The sequence below is a fragment of the Leiobunum rupestre genome, chromosome 3, assembly GCF_980474605.1.
Source record: "Leiobunum rupestre chromosome 3, qqLeiRupe1.1.hap1, whole genome shotgun sequence".
Lineage (NCBI taxonomy): Eukaryota > Metazoa > Arthropoda > Arachnida > Opiliones > Sclerosomatidae > Leiobunum > Leiobunum rupestre.
The window spans coordinates 5,934,007-5,950,837 of NC_143386.1; the positions used below are offsets into that span (position 1 = coordinate 5,934,007).

The 16,831-nt window shown below is 41.3% G+C and overlaps 6 non-coding genes across 6 annotated transcripts; all 6 read left to right on the forward strand.

Moving 5' to 3' along the window:
* The first annotated feature begins 1,402 nt into the window (after positions 1 to 1,402).
* Positions 1,403 to 1,483, forward strand: TRNAL-AAG (transfer RNA leucine (anticodon AAG)). The gene has a single exon. It is a non-coding gene; the product is annotated as a tRNA-Leu (tRNA).
* A 190-nt stretch (positions 1,484 to 1,673) lies between these two features.
* TRNAL-AAG (transfer RNA leucine (anticodon AAG)) lies at positions 1,674 to 1,755 on the forward strand. The gene has a single exon. It is a non-coding gene; the product is annotated as a tRNA-Leu (tRNA).
* A 71-nt stretch (positions 1,756 to 1,826) lies between these two features.
* Positions 1,827 to 1,908, forward strand: TRNAL-AAG (transfer RNA leucine (anticodon AAG)). Its single transcript has one exon. It is a non-coding gene; the product is annotated as a tRNA-Leu (tRNA).
* Positions 1,909 to 2,124: 216 nt separating this feature from the next.
* TRNAL-AAG (transfer RNA leucine (anticodon AAG)) lies at positions 2,125 to 2,205 on the forward strand. Its single transcript has one exon. It is a non-coding gene; the product is annotated as a tRNA-Leu (tRNA).
* A 190-nt stretch (positions 2,206 to 2,395) lies between these two features.
* TRNAL-AAG (transfer RNA leucine (anticodon AAG)) lies at positions 2,396 to 2,477 on the forward strand. The gene has a single exon. It is a non-coding gene; the product is annotated as a tRNA-Leu (tRNA).
* A 71-nt stretch (positions 2,478 to 2,548) lies between these two features.
* On the forward strand, positions 2,549 to 2,630 carry TRNAL-AAG (transfer RNA leucine (anticodon AAG)). The gene has a single exon. It is a non-coding gene; the product is annotated as a tRNA-Leu (tRNA).
* Positions 2,631 to 16,831: the final 14,201 nt, after the last annotated feature.

The window sequence follows — 16,831 nt, forward strand, 5'->3', positions numbered from 1 at the left end:
TTCCGTTATTCTTATTAAGGAGACCAATGAGGATCTAGGTTAAATAGTACCCGTTTACAGGGGTAACGTGGCCGAGTGGTCTAAATCGCTGGTTTAAGGCACCAGTATTTTCGGAGGCGTGGGTTCGAATCCCACCGTTGCCAACTTTCTTCCATAATTCTCATAAAGGAGACCAATGATGATCTAGGTTTATTTGGGCCCTTATACAAAGGTAACTTGGCCAAGTGGTCTTATTCGCAAGGTTTAAGGCACCAGTCTCTTCGGAGGCGTGGGTTCGAATCCCACCGTTGCCAACTTTTTCCGTAATTCTCATAAAGGAGACCAATGAGGATCTAGGTTAAATAGGGTCCATACACCGGGGTAACGTGGCGAAATGGTCTAAGGCGCTGGTTTAAGGCATAAGTCTCTTCGGAGGCGTGGGTTCGAATCCCACCGTTCCCAACTTTCTTCTGTAATTCTCATAAAGGAGACCAATGAGGATCTAGGTTAAATAGGGCTCATCTACAAAGGTAACGTGGCCGAGCGGCCTAATGCGCTGGTTAAAGGCAACAGTCTCTTCAGAGTCGTGGGTTTGAGTCCAACCTTTGCCGACTTTATTCCGTAATTCTCATAAAGGAGAACAATGATGATCTAGGTTGAATAGGGCCCATTAACAGGGGTAACGTGGCCGAGCAGTCTAAAATGCTGGTTTAAGGTACCATACTCTTCGGAGGCGTGGGCTCGAATCCCACCGTTGCAATCTTTCTTCTGTAATTCTCATAAAGGAGACCAATGATGATCTAGGTTTATTTGGGCCCTTATACAAAGGTAACTTGGCCAAGTGGTCTTATTCGCAAGGTTTAAGGCACCAGTCTCTTCGGAGGCGTGGGTTCGAATCCCACCGTTGCCAACTTTTTCCGTAATTCTCATAAAGGAGACCAATGAGGATCTAGGTTAAATAGGGTCCATACACCGGGGTAACGTGGCGAAATGGTCTAAGGCGCTGGTTTAAGGCATAAGTCTCTTCGGAGGCGTGGGTTCGAATCCCACCGTTCCCAACTTTCTTCTGTAATTCTCATAAAGGAGACCAATGAGGATCTAGGTTAAATAGGGCTCATCTACAAAGGTAACGTGGCCGAGCGGCCTAATGCGCTGGTTAAAGGCAACAGTCTCTTCAGAGTCGTGGGTTTGAGTCCAACCTTTGCCGACTTTATTCCGTAATTCTCATAAAGGAGAACAATGATGATCTAGGTTGAATAGGGCCCATTAACAGGGGTAACGTGGCCGAGCAGTCTAAAATGCTGGTTTAAGGTACCATACTCTTCGGAGGCGTGGGCTCGAATCCCACCGTTGCAATCTTTCTTCTGTAATTCTCATAAAGGTGACCAATGAGGATCTAGGTTTAATAAGGCCCGTCAACAGGGGTTACGTGGCCGAGCGGTTTAAGCGCTGGTTTAAGAAACCAGTCTCTTCGGAGGCGTGGGTTCGAATCCCACCGTTTCCAACTTTCTTCCGTAATTGTCATAAAGTAGATCAATGAGGATCTAGGTTAAATAAGGCCCGTCGACAGCGGTAACGTGGCCGAGCGGTCTCTTCGGAGGCGTGGTTTCAAATCCCACCGTTGCCAGGTTTCTTGCGTAATACTCATAAATGAGACCAATGAGGATCTAGGTTAAATACGATCCGTGAGCCGGGGTAACGTGGCCAAGCGGTCTAAGGCGCTGGTTTAAGGCATTAGTCTCTTCGGAGGCGTGGGTTCGAATCCCACCGTTTCCACCTTTTTTCCGTTATTCTCATAAAGGAGACTAATGAGAATCTAGGTTAAATAAGGACCATATATATATAGGGGTAACGTGGGCGAGCGGTCTAAGGCGCTGGTTTAAGGCACCAGTCTCTTTAGAGGCGTGGGTTCGAATCCCACCGTTGCCAACTTTCTTCCGTAATTCTCATAAAGTAGACCAATGATGATCTAGGTTGAATAGGGCCCATTAACAGGGGTAACGTGGCCGAGCAGTCTAAAATGCTGGTTTAAGGTACCATACTCTTCGGAGGCGTGGGCTCGAATCCCACCGTTGCAATCTTTCTTCTGTAATTCTCATAAAGGTGACCAATGAGGATCTAGGTTTAATAAGGCCCGTCAACAGGGGTTACGTGGCCGAGCGGTTTAAGCGCTGGTTTAAGAAACCAGTCTCTTCGGAGGCGTGGGTTCGAATCCCACCGTTTCCAACTTTCTTCCGTAATTGTCATAAAGTAGATCAATGAGGATCTAGGTTAAATAAGGCCCGTCGACAGCGGTAACGTGGCCGAGCGGTCTCTTCGGAGGCGTGGTTTCAAATCCCACCGTTGCCAGGTTTCTTGCGTAATACTCATAAATGAGACCAATGAGGATCTAGGTTAAATACGATCCGTGAGCCGGGGTAACGTGGCCAAGCGGTCTAAGGCGCTGGTTTAAGGCATTAGTCTCTTCGGAGGCGTGGGTTCGAATCCCACCGTTTCCACCTTTTTTCCGTTATTCTCATAAAGGAGACTAATGAGAATCTAGGTTAAATAAGGACCATATATATATAGGGGTAACGTGGGCGAGCGGTCTAAGGCGCTGGTTTAAGGCACCAGTCTCTTTAGAGGCGTGGGTTCGAATCCCACCGTTGCCAACTTTCTTCCGTAATTCTCATAAAGTAGACCAATGAGGATCTAGCTTAAATAAGGCCCGTCAACAGAGGTAACGTGGTCGAGTGGTCTAAGGCGCTGTTTTCGGGAGGTGCGTTTGAGCTCTCGGAGAGTGCAGGTTGTTCGATTTTGCTCTCCGTGTTTCGTCGCGCTAAGCCTAAGTTTGCTTTTTGGCAGTTTATTATTACTATATTGTTATTTTTCTTTAATTTAATTTAATAGTTGTTAATTTTTTAATCTCGTTACCCCTTCTGGGTGTTTCTACCCAGGATGGTAGCTCTAAAACGGTCTGTTTTTATCGATTTAAGCGAAATCTTACAAGTTTTGACGTTGTTTCTACGGCCGTTATAGCGAATTTTGGATTGGATTGTGTTTCTACTCTCGTTGCCTGTGATGAGGGTGGTTATATTCTAACCCTGAAGAATGTAGCCGATGTCGTTGGCGTAATTGACTCTGGGTTAGATCTCAATGGTGAGGTTTATGAAGTATCAAGCGTTTCTGCGAAGACAGTGAATGTCGCCTTTTATGATCTGCCGGAGTTCGTGCTGGATGAGTCAGTTTTGTCTAAGCTTACGTCCCTTGGCTGCGAAATTAAGGGAAAAATGTCTGGCATAAAAATCTTCGTTTTATTGTGGATTACGTACTGTGCGGGTTACTTTACCTGAGGGGCTGTCTTCGCTACCTTATCGCTTACGGGTCACCGATGCTCTCGCTGTGAAGCATGATTCCCAAATCAAGGTGTGCAAGAAATGTTATTCTACCGATCATATATATCATCAGTGTCCGGAGTTCAAGTGTTTCAAGTGCCAGAAGCAGGGACACGTCATCCTGGATTGTCCTCTATGGCCCCGGAAGGTGCCCCGTGATTTCGAAGTGGCGTCTGGTGGTAGTGATGACGCTGAAGCGATGGTTGTCGATCCTGCATCAGTCTTTATTCCTCAAGGTTCTCCGGTCCGGGACGGTAGCGGTGAATCTTCCGTCGTCGGTGCCGGTCTCCAGTCTGATCCGCGTCGGAGTGCTAAGCATTCGTTGTCGTCTAGTGATGGTGATTTCGGTAAGGCGATGTCTTCTAATTCTGGCTTTGCTTCGAAAGTTTCAAAGGATCCCGTTGCAATGCGTCTGTACAGTTTCGAGGGTCATCGCCGGCCTACTTGGTGGCCTAAGGAGGTTGTTTGGCCTCCATCTTCGGAGAACGAATATACTGCTCGGCTGTGTCAGTATCAGGGGCAGCCTGTTACCAGTCCTCTGTATAAGGACTTTGTGATCGATTACCCACGCCTCCGAAGAGGCTGGTGCCTAAAACCAGCGCCTTAGACCGCTCGGCCACGTTACCTTTGTATATGGGCCCAATTAAACCTAGATCCTCATTGGTCTCCTTTATGAGAATTACAGAAGAAAGTTTGCAACGGTGGGATTCGAGCCCACGCCTCCGAAGAGTATGGTACCTTAAACCAGCGCCTTAGATCACTTGGCCACGTTACCCCAGTTAACGGGCCCGATTTAACCTAGATCTTCATTGGTCTCCTTTATGATAATTACGGGAAAAAGCTGGCAACGGTGGGATTCGAACCCTTGCCTCCGAAGAGACTGGTGCCTAAAACGAGCGCCTTAGACCGCTTGTCCACGTTACCTTTGTATATAGCCGCAATTAAACCTAGATCCTCATTGGTCTCCTTTATGAGAATTACGGAAAAAAGTTGGCAACGGTGGGATTCGAACCCACGCCTCCGAAGAGGCTGGTGCCTTAAACCAGCACCTTAGACCGCTTAGCCACGTTACATTTGTATATGAGCCCAATTAAACCTAGATCCTCATTGGCCTCCTTTATGAGAATAACGGAAGAAAGTTGGCAACGGTGGGATTTGAACCCACGCCTCCGAAGAGACTGGTGCCTTAAACCGCTCAGCCACGTTACCTTTGTATATGGACCCAAATAAACGTAGATCCTCATTGGTCTCCTTTATGAGAATTTCGGAAAAAGGTTGGCAACTGTGGGATTCGAACCCACGCCTCCGAACAGACTGGTGCCTTAAACCAGCGCCTTAGACCGCAGGTCAACGTTACCCATGCTAACGGGCCCTATTTAACCTAGATCCTCATTGGTCTCTTTTATGAGAATTACGGAAAAAAATTGGCCCCGGTGGGATTCTAAGCCACGCCTCCGAAGAGTTTGGTGTCTTAAACCAGCGCCTAAGATGGGCGGGCGGAATAGTACGAACTTGGAATAGTCGGTTACTGGAATAATGCGTAAAATGTTTCATTTTGGAGTACTCGGTAACTGGAATAGTGGGTTATCGGTATAACCAGTAACGAGAATAGTGGGTACTCAGAATAGCGAGGAACTGGAATAGCGCGTAATCGGAATAGCCAGTAATGCATTTAAAGGCCCAATGTTTTATTACGGAATAGTCGGTAACCGTAAAAGTAGGTACTCTGAATAACCAGTAACGAGAATAGCGGGTACTCGGAACATTATACAGTGTTAATAGCACAATAATGGTTTATTTCGTATATAGTAGGAGTTTAACTATAAACCATTATGGTGTTTTCAACTTTATAGTAAAGGTTTTCTGCCAGTATATTAAAGGCTTACTTTTAAGCCAGTATAGTGCTTTCAACAGCACAGTAAGGGTTACCCAATATTGGAAGAATAGTTTAGCTTCCCACCATTATGGTGATTTAAATAGCACAATAATGGTTTATTCCAAATAATAAGAGTTTAACTATAAACCATTATGGTGTTTTCAACTTTATAGTAAGGGTTTCCTTCCAGTATATTAAAGGCTTACTTCAAAACCAGTATAGTGCTTTCAGCAGCACACTAAGGGTAACCCAAAAATGGAAGAATAGTTTGGCTTCCCACCATTATGCTGACTTAAATAGCACAATAATGGTTTATTTCAAATATAAAAAGAGTTTACCTATAAACCATTATGGTGTTTTGAACAGTATAATAACGGCTTCCTGCTAGTATATTAAAGGCTTAATTTTAAACCAATATAGTGCTTTCAGCAGCACACTAAAGGCTACCCAATAATGGAAGAATTTTAACTATATTGATGGTTTAGAACCAGTACAGCAGGTAATTCATTTATGGTTTAAAGTTGGTTAAATTATTTACAAACCATTATACATCCATAATTTTCGCCATTAATGGTATACAATTTTCATTTAAACCAATTATATGCCATATTTAAACCTGTAATTTTTAGAGTGTATAATATGAATATAACCTAACTATTTTCTAGTTACGTACTAGCGCTTCCAACGACCAACGGTTCAGATTATTCAGGTCGTTGTCTAGGGCTCGGTGTCGGTAAACTTTTAACCGTAACTAAGACACAAACGAATTTTTTCGAAAAATATTTCTTTGAATAAAAATGTTGTTAATATTTTTCGATCAATTTTATTCGTATAATTTGATTAATACGTATATTTTTTTAAATAAAGTTATCTTTTGATGTAATTATTAGCAAATATGTTCAATAATTTTTTTCTTAGTTCAACTATTATCCAATAATCTAAAATTCACCTAAGGTTTTTTTCAACCAAAAAATTAAATTAATCTATCACTTTTTGGCCAAAACTTTATTAGATTATCTTCCGTGAGTTTTTCTTTATTTATAGTTGGTAATATTTAAAAAAATGCATATTTATCAATTACCGGAAAAAAAACCTTTAGACTTTTGGTTTCTTATCGTACTAAAAAAAACCGATTTTTAAAACTTATGCGCAAGGTAGTTGAAATAAATATTTCACGTTTAATTGTTGCGATTAACCATGGCTGAAACGTATAGGGCGCCAAACCGGAAAAAACTAAATAACATTTCTAGAAATATTTTAACACTTCTAGGAATATTTTAACACTTCTAGTATAGGAATATTTTCAAACTCTAGGAATATTTTCAAACTCTAGGAATATTTTCAAACTCTAGGAATATTATAAAATTACCTATCAATTTTAAGAATCCTATATATTTTAGTAGACTTTCTATAGATATTTTAAAGCGTTTCCTAGTTATTTTAAGAGAGACGTTTCCTACATATTTTACGGACATAGATTATTTTTCGGCAAAACGCGGGAGAGAAAGCAGCGCTTGTAGTTTCGAATCGGAGAGTTGAGTGTGAACACTGTAAAGGCGAACTATGAGGGTACTTGAACCGTTGATGGGATGGTTCTTGTACCGTTAATGGGGTGGTTCTTGTACCATTGATGGGATGGTACTTGTACCATTGATGGGATGGTACTTGTACCATTGATGGGATGGTTCTTGTACCATTGATGGGATGGTACTTGTACCATTGATGGAATGGTTCTTGTACCCTTGATGGGATGGTACTTGTACCATTGCAGGGATGGTTCTTGTACCGTTAATAAGATGGTACTTGTACCGTTGATGGGGTGGTTCTTGTACCATTGATGGGATGGTACTTGTACCATTGATGGGATGGTTCTTGTACCATTGATGGGATGGTTCTTGTACCCTTGATGGGATGGTACTTGTACCATTGCAGGGATGGTTCTTGTACCGTTGATGGAGCGGTACTTGTACCGTTGATGATAAGCCTCCACTGAAAGATCTAGTGTCCGAATCTGCATCCTTCAATAAGCGATCTGATTTACGGGTATCCTCTGGAAAACCTGGTCTCCTAATACCTAATTGAACTCGAATGCTTGAGCTCTACGTGTTCTCGCCTCAAGAAAATTTATGGTCAACGGTACAAGTACCACTCCATCAACGGTACAAGTACCATCCCATCATAGCTAGCCTTTACAGTGTTCACACTCAACTCTCCGATTGGAAACTACAAGCGCTGCTTTCTCTCCCGCGTTTTGCCGAAAAATATATTATGTCCGTAAAATATGTAGGAAACGTCTCTCTTAAAATAACTAGGAAACGCTTTAAAATATATAGGATTCTTAAAATTGATAGGTAATTTTAAAATTGATAGGTAATTTTAAAATTGGTAGGTAATTTTAAAATTGATAGGTAATTTTAAAATTGATAGGTTATTTTAAAATTGATAGGTAATTTTAAAATTGATAGGTAATTTTAAAATTGATAGGTAATTTTAAAATTGATAGGTAATTTTAAAATTGATAGGTTATTTTAAAATTGATAGGTAATTTTAAAATATTCCTAGAGTTTGAAAATATTCCTAGAGTTTGAAAATATTCCTAGAAGTTTGAAAATGTTCCTAGAATTGTTAAAATATTCCTAGAAATGTTATTTAGTTTTTTCCGGTTTGGCGCCCCATATATAAGCCAATAAATAATATAACAATAATTACCAGCGGCCACTTTTAGGAGTGTATACAGTAGCGTAACTAGGAACTTCGTTGCCCCCCCGCGAAAAACGACTCGGGGCCCTTTTAAAAAGCATCAATTTCAATCATAAACGTTTGGGGGCCCCCTAGTTCTCGGGGCCCCCCGCGCCGCGGGGTCTGCGGGGGCGCTATTTACGCCACTGACGTCGTGAGTGTATATCGTATAGCTTTGCTGTGTGCAACCGACACCTGTTTTCTTTAGAGGACTATGAAGAACTCCTTTCTACGTGTAACTTCTTTGTCTACGACAACGTCTGCTACTGTTGACATTATCTATACGCACACTATGGAAGTTAAGCGTAGAAAAAATTAACTTAGGAGAAAATGAGTAAACTTGTAAGACTATAACTCCTATATTTATTCACCCTACACGTTTACTAGTCCTTACTTATGTTGTCAATTAAGGAAGTAAAATTTCCATAGCTTACTAAAAGGATATTATTTCAGAAGTGGAGAAAGAACCGTAATTAGCCTTTTCAGTTTACATAATGGCAAATGCGAGAAGCTCATGAAATGCGGGATTTTCATAAAGCGTCTGCTTAGCAGACGAAAATCCAGCAGTTTATGAGCTGCTTGCATTTGCCACTACGTGGCTCTATGTAAACTGAAAAGGCTGATTATTGAAAGTGCGATACTTCATATCATGCTTTGAATTTTATTTCGCCACTGACAGTCTTGGCTAGAGCGGACTGGGAGATTTGAGAAACAACGGTTATGAACTGGAAAATAACCCCAAATGGAATCTGACATAGTTTCCCAAACAATTCGCTACGCGCAAACTATCCATCTACTATCACAAAAGATAAATTCTTAATAAATTGTGGCCATTTCTCCCGGGTGCTTGTAAGGACTGGTCACTCAATCGCGTTGTGGGGGCATTGAGGACCAAAAATGCCCATCTGACAGAAACGTCGCCCCGTATTTTAGTAAACTGCGCAAACGACACAGGGTACATTGCGCTCTGGCCAGATGTCTGTAGACTTCCGCGGCCCAGATTAGAAAGGCAATTTTATCACCAACTTTATCCATTTTGTTAAAATAAAATGTATTTCACCGTTTCATTAGTCAGCATTGACACTTCAGTTTATTTCGTTATTTATCTATACATCCTTTTCGGAATTAAGTGTAAGATACTAGCAGCACCAGATGAAAACATAGTTATATTATTTGCTAAACCATGGTTTTTATTATAAAAATAGTTAAAGTAGTTCACTATTATCCATGGGTAGACTAATACGAGTTTTCCATTAGTGTTTTATTACATTTTAGTCGAGGCACATCGCAACCGGAACAACAAATATGATTGATTAACGAAGAAATATGGTCTATATTTCCAGAAAAAAACAATTTGCTTTTTTTCGGTAAATATTTAATTCGTAAATATTTCGAAGAGTTACAATTTGATCTTATTTCTCTTTAAAAAAACAAGTGTGTACACATTTATTTAAATAAAAGTTCATATCGGCTTCATGATAAAAAAATACATTCGGGGAAAGTAAGGCGGCGGTGAATTTATTGCGATCAAGATAATGTTTTTTGTCAAACTACATAATTATTTGATAAACGAACTCGAGATTTTACCGTTAAATTATCTGGAAGTTTTCCGATTACTCATGGTTAACTGAATTTACCGGTTGAAACGATCAGAAAAATCCGAGCCCTAGTTTCCATCGCTAAACACTCTTTTCGTCGCATCTCGATTGCTTCTTTCTGCGAAGCCGTGTTTACATATTTTTCAATCGTCGTTTCCATCGCTAAACGCTCTTTTCGTCGCATCTCGATTGCTTCTTTCTGCCAAGACGTGTTTACATATTAATCAATCGTCGTTTCCATCGCTAAACGGTCTTTTCGTCGCATCTCGATTGCTTTTTTCTGCGAAGCCTTGTTTACATATTTTTCAATCGTCGTTTCCATCGCTTAACGCTCTTTTCGTCGCATCTCGATTGCTTGTTTCTGCGATGACGTGTTTACATATTTTTCAATCGTCGTTTCCATCGCTAAACGCTCTTTTTGTCGCATCTCGATTGCTTCTTTCTGCGATGACGTGTTTACATATTTTTCAATAGTCGTTTCCATCGCTTAACGCTCTTTTTGTCGCATCTCGATTGCTTCTTTCTGCGAAGACGTGTCTACATATTTTTCAATCGTCATTTCCATCGCTAAACGCTCTTTTCGTCGCATCTCGATTGCTTCTTTCAGCGAAGACGTGTTTACATATTTTTCAATCGTCGTTTCCATCGCTAAACGCTCATTTCTTCGCATCTCGATTGCTTCTTTCTGCGAAGACGTGTTTACATATTTTTCAATCGTCGTTTCCATCGCTAAACGCTCATTTCTTCGCATCTCGATTGCTTCTTTCTGCGAAGACGTGTTTACATATTTTTCAATCGTCGTTTCCATCGCTAAACGCTCTTTTCGTCGCATCTCGATTGCTTCTTTCAGCGAAGACGTGTTTACTTATTTTTCAATCGTCGTTTCCATCGCTAAACGCTCATTTCTTCGCATCTCGATTGCTTCTTTCTGCGAAGACGTGTTTACATATTTTTCAATCGTCGTTTCCATCGCTAAACGCTCTTTTCGTCGCATCTCGATTGCTTCTTTCTGCGAAGACGTGTTTACATATTTTTCAATCGTCGTTTCCATCGCTAAACGGACTTGTCGTCGCATCTCGATTGCTTATTTCTGCGAAGACGTGTTTACATAATTTTCAATCGTCGTTTCCATCGCGAAGCGCTCATTTCTTCGCATCTCGATTGCTTCTTTCTGCGAAGACGTGTTTACATATTTTTCAATCGTCGTTTCCATCGCTAAACGGACTTGTCGTCGCATCTCGATTGCTTATTTCTGCGAAGACGTGTTTACATAATTTTCAATCGTCGTTTCCATCGCGAAGCGCTCATTTCTTCGCATTTCGATTGCTTCTTTCTGCGAAGACGTGTTTACATATTTTTCAATCGTCGTTTCCATCGCTAAACGCTCTTTTCGTCGCATCTCGATTGCTTCTTTCAGCGAAGACGTGTTTACATATTTTTCAATCGTCGTTTCCATCGCTAAACGCTCATTTCTTCGCATCTCGATTGCTTCTTTCTGCGAAGACGTGTTTACATATTTTTCAATCGTCGTTTCCATCGCTAAACGCTCTTTTCGTCGCATCTCGATTGCTTCTTTCTGCGAAGACGTGTTTACATATTTTTCAATCGTCGTTTCCATCGCTAAACGGACTTGTCGTCGCATCTCGATTGCTTATTTCTGCGAAGACGTGTTTACATAATTTTCAATCGTCGTTTCCATCGCGAAGCGCTCATTTCTTCGCATCTCGATTGCTTCTTTCTGCGAAGACGTGTCTTCATATTTTTCAATCGTCGTTTCCATCACTTAACGCTCTTTTCGTCGCATTTCGATTGCTTCTTTCTGCGAAGACGTGTCTACATATTTTTAAATCGTCGTTTCCATCGCTAAACGCTCTTTTCGTCTCATCTCGATTGCTTCTTTCTGCGAAGACGTGTTAACATATTTTTCAATCGTCGTTTCCATCGCGAAACGCTCATTTCTTCGCATCTCGATTGCTTCTTTCTGCGAAGACGTGTCTACATATTTTTCAAACGTCGTTTCCATCGCTTAACGCTCTTTTCGTCGCATCTCTATTGCTTCTTTCTGCGAAGACGTGTTTACATATTTTTCAATCGTCGTTTCCATCGATAAACGGTCTTTTCGTCGCATCTCGATTGCTTTTTTCTGCGAAGCCGTGTTTATATATTTTTCATTCGTCGTTTATATCGCTTAACGCTCTTTTCGTCGCATCTCGATTGCTTCTTTCTGCGGTGACGTGTTTACATATTTTTCAATCGTCGTTTCCATCGCTAAACGCTCTTTTTGTCGCATCTCGATTGCTTCTTTCTGCGAAGACGTAATTACATATTTTTCAATCGTAGTTTCCATCGCTAAACGCTCTTTTCGTCGCATCTCGATTGCTTCTTTCTGCGAAGACGTGTTTACTTATTTTTCAATCGTCGTTTCCATCGCTAAACGCTCATTTCTTCGCATCTCGATTGCTTCTTTCTGCGAAGACGTGTCTATATATTTTTCAATCGTCGTTTCCATCGCTAAACGCTCTTTTCTTCGCATCTCGATTGCTTCTTTCTGCGAAGACGTGTTAACATATTTTTCAATCGTCGTTTCCATCGCTAAACGCTCTTTTCGTCGCATCTCGATTGCTTCTTTCTGCGCAGACGTGTTTACATATTTTTCAATCGTCGTTTCCATCGCGAAGCGCTCATTTCTTCGCATTTCGATTGCTTCTTTCTGCGAAGACGTGTTTACATATTTTTCAATCGTCGTTTCCATCGCTAAACGCTCTTTTCGTCGCATCTCGATTGCTTCTTTCTGCGAAGACGTGTTTACATATTTTCCATCGTCGTTTCCATCGCTAAACGCTCTTTTCGTCGCATCTCGATTGCTTCTTTCTGCGAAGACGTGTTTACATATTTTTCAATCGTCGTATCCATCGCTAAACGCTCTTTTTGTCGCATCTCGATTGCTTCTTTCTGCGAAGACGTAATTACATATTTTTCAATCGTAGTTTCCATCGCTAAACGCTCTTTTCGTCGCATCTCGATTGCTTCTTTCTGCGAAGACGTGTTTACATATTTTTCAATCGTCGTTTCCATCGCTAAACGCTCATTTCTTCGCATCTCGATTGCTTCTTTCTGCGAAGACGTGTCTATATATTTTTCAATCGTCGTTTCCATCGCTAAACGCTCTTTTCTTCGCATCTCGATTGCTTCTTTCTGCGAAGACGTGTTAACATATTTTTCAATCGTCGTTTCCATCGCTAAACGCTCTTTTCGTCGCATCTCGATTGCTTCTTTCTGCGCAGACGTGTTTACATATTTTTCAATCGTCGTTTCCATCGCGAAGCGCTCATTTCTTCGCATTTCGATTGCTTCTTTCTGCGAAGACGTGTTTACATATTTTTCAATCGTCGTTTCCATCGCTAAACGCTCTTTTCGTCGCATCTCGATTGCTTCTTTCTGCGAAGACGTGTTTACATATTTTCCATCGTCGTTTCCATCGCTAAACGCTCTTTTCGTCGCATCTCGATTGCTTCTTTCTGCGAAGACGTGTTTACATATTTTTCAATCGTCGTATCCATCGCTAAACGCTCTTTTCGTCGCATCTAGATTGCTTCTTTCTGCGAAGACGTGTTCACATATTTTTCAATCGTCGATTCCATCGCTAAACGCTCTTTTCGTCGCATCTCGATTGCTTCTTTCTGCGAAGCCGTGTTTACATATTTTTCAATCGTCGTTTCCATCGCTTAACGCTCTTTTCGTCGCATCTCGATTGCTTCTTTCTGCGAAGAAATTTTTAAATATTTTTCAATCGTCGTTTCCATCGCTAAACGCTCTTTTCGTCGCATCTTTATTGCTTCTTTCTGCGAAGCCGTGTTTACATATTTTTCAATCGTCGTTTCCATCGCGAAGCGGTCATTTCGTCGCATCTCGATTGCTTCTTTCTGCGAAGACGTGTTAACATATTTTTTAATCGTCGTTTCCATCGCTAAACGCTCTTTTCGTCGCATCTCGATTGCTTCTTTCTGCGAAGACGTGTTAACATATTTTTCAATCGTCGTTTCCATCGCTAAACGCTCTTTTTGTCGCATCTCGATTGCTTCTTTCTGCGAAGCCGTGTTTACATATTTTTCAATCGTCGTTTCCATCGCGAAGCGCTCATTTCTTCGCATCTCGATTGCTTCTTTCTGCGAAGACGTGTCTACATATTTTTCAATCGTCGTTTCCATCGCTTAACGCTCTTTTCGTCGCATCTCGATTGCTTCTTTCTGCGAAGAAATTTTTAAATATTTTTCAATCGTCGTTTCCATCGCTAAACGCTCTTTTCGTCGCATCTTTATTGCTTCTTTCTGCGAAGCCGTGTTTACATATTTTTCAATCGTCGTTTCCATCGCGAAGCGGTCATTTCGTCGCATCTCGATTGCTTCTTTCTGCGAAGACGTGTCTACATATTTTTCAATCGTCGTTTTCATCGTTAAACGCTCTTTTCGTCGCATCTCGATTGCTTCTTTCTGCGAAGACGTGTTTACATATTTTTCAATCGCCGTTTCCATCGCTAAACGCTCTTTTCATCGCATCTCGATTGCTTCTATCTGCGAAGACGTGTTTACATATTTTTCAATCGTCGTTTCCATCGCGAAACGCTCATTTCTTCGCATCTCGATTGCTTCTTTCTGCGAAGACGTGTCTACATATTTTTCAATCGTCGTTTCCATCGCTAAACGCTCTTTTCGTCGCATCTCGATTGCTTCTTTCTGCGAAGACGTGTTTACATATTAATCAATCGTCGTTTCCATCGCTAAACGGTCTTTTTGTCGCATCTCGATTGCTTTTTTCTGCGAAGCCTTGTTTACATATTTTTCAATCGTCGTTTCCATCGCTTAACGCTCTTTTCGTCGCATCTCGATTGCTTGTTTCTGCGATGACGTGTTTACATATTTTTCAATCGTCGTTTCCATCGCTAAACGCTCTTTTTGTCGCATCTCGATTGCTTCTTTCTGCGAAGACGTGTTAACATATTTTTCAATAGTCGTTTCCATCGCTAAACGCTCTTTTCGTCGCATCTCGATTGCTTCTTTCAGCGAAGACGTGTTTACATATTTTTCAATCGTCGTTTCCATCGCTAAACGCTCATTTCTTCGCATCTCGATTGCTTCTTTCTGCGAAGACGTGTTTACATATTTTTCAATCGTCGTTTCCATCGCTAAACGCTCTTTTCGTCGCATCTCGATTGCTTCTTTCAGCGAAGACGTGTTTACATATTTTTCAATCGTCGTTTCCATCGCTAAACGCTCATTTCTTCGCATCTCGATTGCTTCTTTCTGCGAAGACGTGTTTACATATTTTTCAATCGTCGTTTCCATCGCTAAACGCTCTTTTCGTCGCATCTCGATTGCTTCTTTCTGCGAAGACGTGTTTACATATTTTTCAATCGTCGTTTCCATCGCTAAACGGACTTTTCGTCGCATCTCGATTGCTTATTTCTGCGAAGACGTGTTTACATAATTTTCAATCGTCGTTTCCATCGCGAAGCGCTCATTTCTTCGCATCTCGATTGCTTCTTTCTGCGAAGACGTGTCTTCATATTTTTCAATCGTCGTTTCCATCACTTAACGCTCTTTTCGTCGCATTTCGATTGCTTCTTTCTGCGAAGACGTGTCTACATATTTTTAAATCGTCGTTTCCATCGCTAAACGCTCTTTTCGTCTCATCTCGATTGCTTCTTTCTGCGAAGACTAGTTTACATATTTTTCAATCGTCGTTTCCATCGCGAAACGCTCATTTCTTCGCATCTCGATTGCTTCTTTCTGCGAAGACGTGTCTACATATTTTTCAAACGTCGTTTCCATCGCTTAACGCTCTTTTCGTCGCATCTCTATTTCTTCTTTCTGCGAAGACGTGTTAACATATTTTTCAATCGTCGTTTCCATCGATAAACGGTCTTTTCGTCGCATCTCGATTGCTTTTTTCTGCGAAGCCGTGTTTACATATTTTTCATTCGTCGTTTCCATCGCTTAACGCTCTTTTCGTCGCATCTCGATTGCTTCTTTCTGCGATGACGTGTTTACATATTTTTCAATCGTCGTTTCCATCGCTAAACGCTCTTTTCCTCGCATCTCGATTGCTTCTTTCTGCGAAGACGTGTTTGAATATTTTTCAATCGTCGTTTCCATCGCTAAACGCTCTTTTCGTCGCATCTCGATTGCTTCTTTCAGCGATGACGTGTCTACATATTTTTCAATCGTCGTTTCCATCGCGAAGCACTCATTTCGTCGCATTTCGATTGCTTCTTTCTAAGAAGACGTGTTTACATATTTTTCAATCGTCGTTTCCATCGCTAAACGCTCTTTTCGTCGCATCTCTATTTCTTCTTTCTGCGAAGACGTGTTAACATATTTTTCATTCGTCGTTTCCATCGCTTAACGCTCTTTTCGTCGCATCTCGATTGCTTCTTTCTGCGATGACGTGTTTACATATTTTTCAATCGTCGTTTCCATCGCCAAACGCTCTTTTCGTCGCATCTCGATTGCTTCTTTCTGCGAAGACGTGTTTACATATTTTTCAATCGTCGTTTCCATCGCTAAACGCTCTTTTCCTCGCATCTCGATTGCTTCTTTCTGCGAAGACGTGTTTGAATATTTTTCAATCGTCGTTTCCATCGCTAAACGCTCTTTTCGTCGCATCTCGATTGCTTCTTTCAGCGATGACGTGTCTACATATTTTTCAATCGTCGTTTCCATCGCGAAGCACTCATTTCGTCGCATTTCGATTGCTTCTTTCTAAGAAGACGTGTTTACATATTTTTCAATCGTCGTTTCCATCGCTAAACGCTCTTTTCGTCGCATCTCGATTGCTTCTTTCAGCGAAGACGTGTCTACATATTTTTCAGTCGTCGTTTCCATCGCTAAACGCTCTTTTCGTAGCATTTCGATTGCTTTTTTCTGAGAAGACGTGTTTACATATTTTTCAATCGTGGTTTCCATCGCCAAACGCTCTTTTCGTCGCATCTCGATTGCTTCTTTCTAAGAAGACGTGTTTACATATTTTTCAATCGTCGTTTCCATCGCTAAACGCTCTTTTCGTCGCATCTCGATTGCTTCTTTCAGCGATGACGTGTCTACATATTTTTCAATCGTCGTTTCCATCGCGAAGCACTCATTTCTTCGCATCTCGATCGCTTGTATCTGCGAAGACGTGTCTACATATTTTTCAGTCGTCGTTTCCATCGCTAAAGGCTCTTTTCGTAGCATTTCGATTGCTTTTTTCTGAGAAGACGTGTTTACATA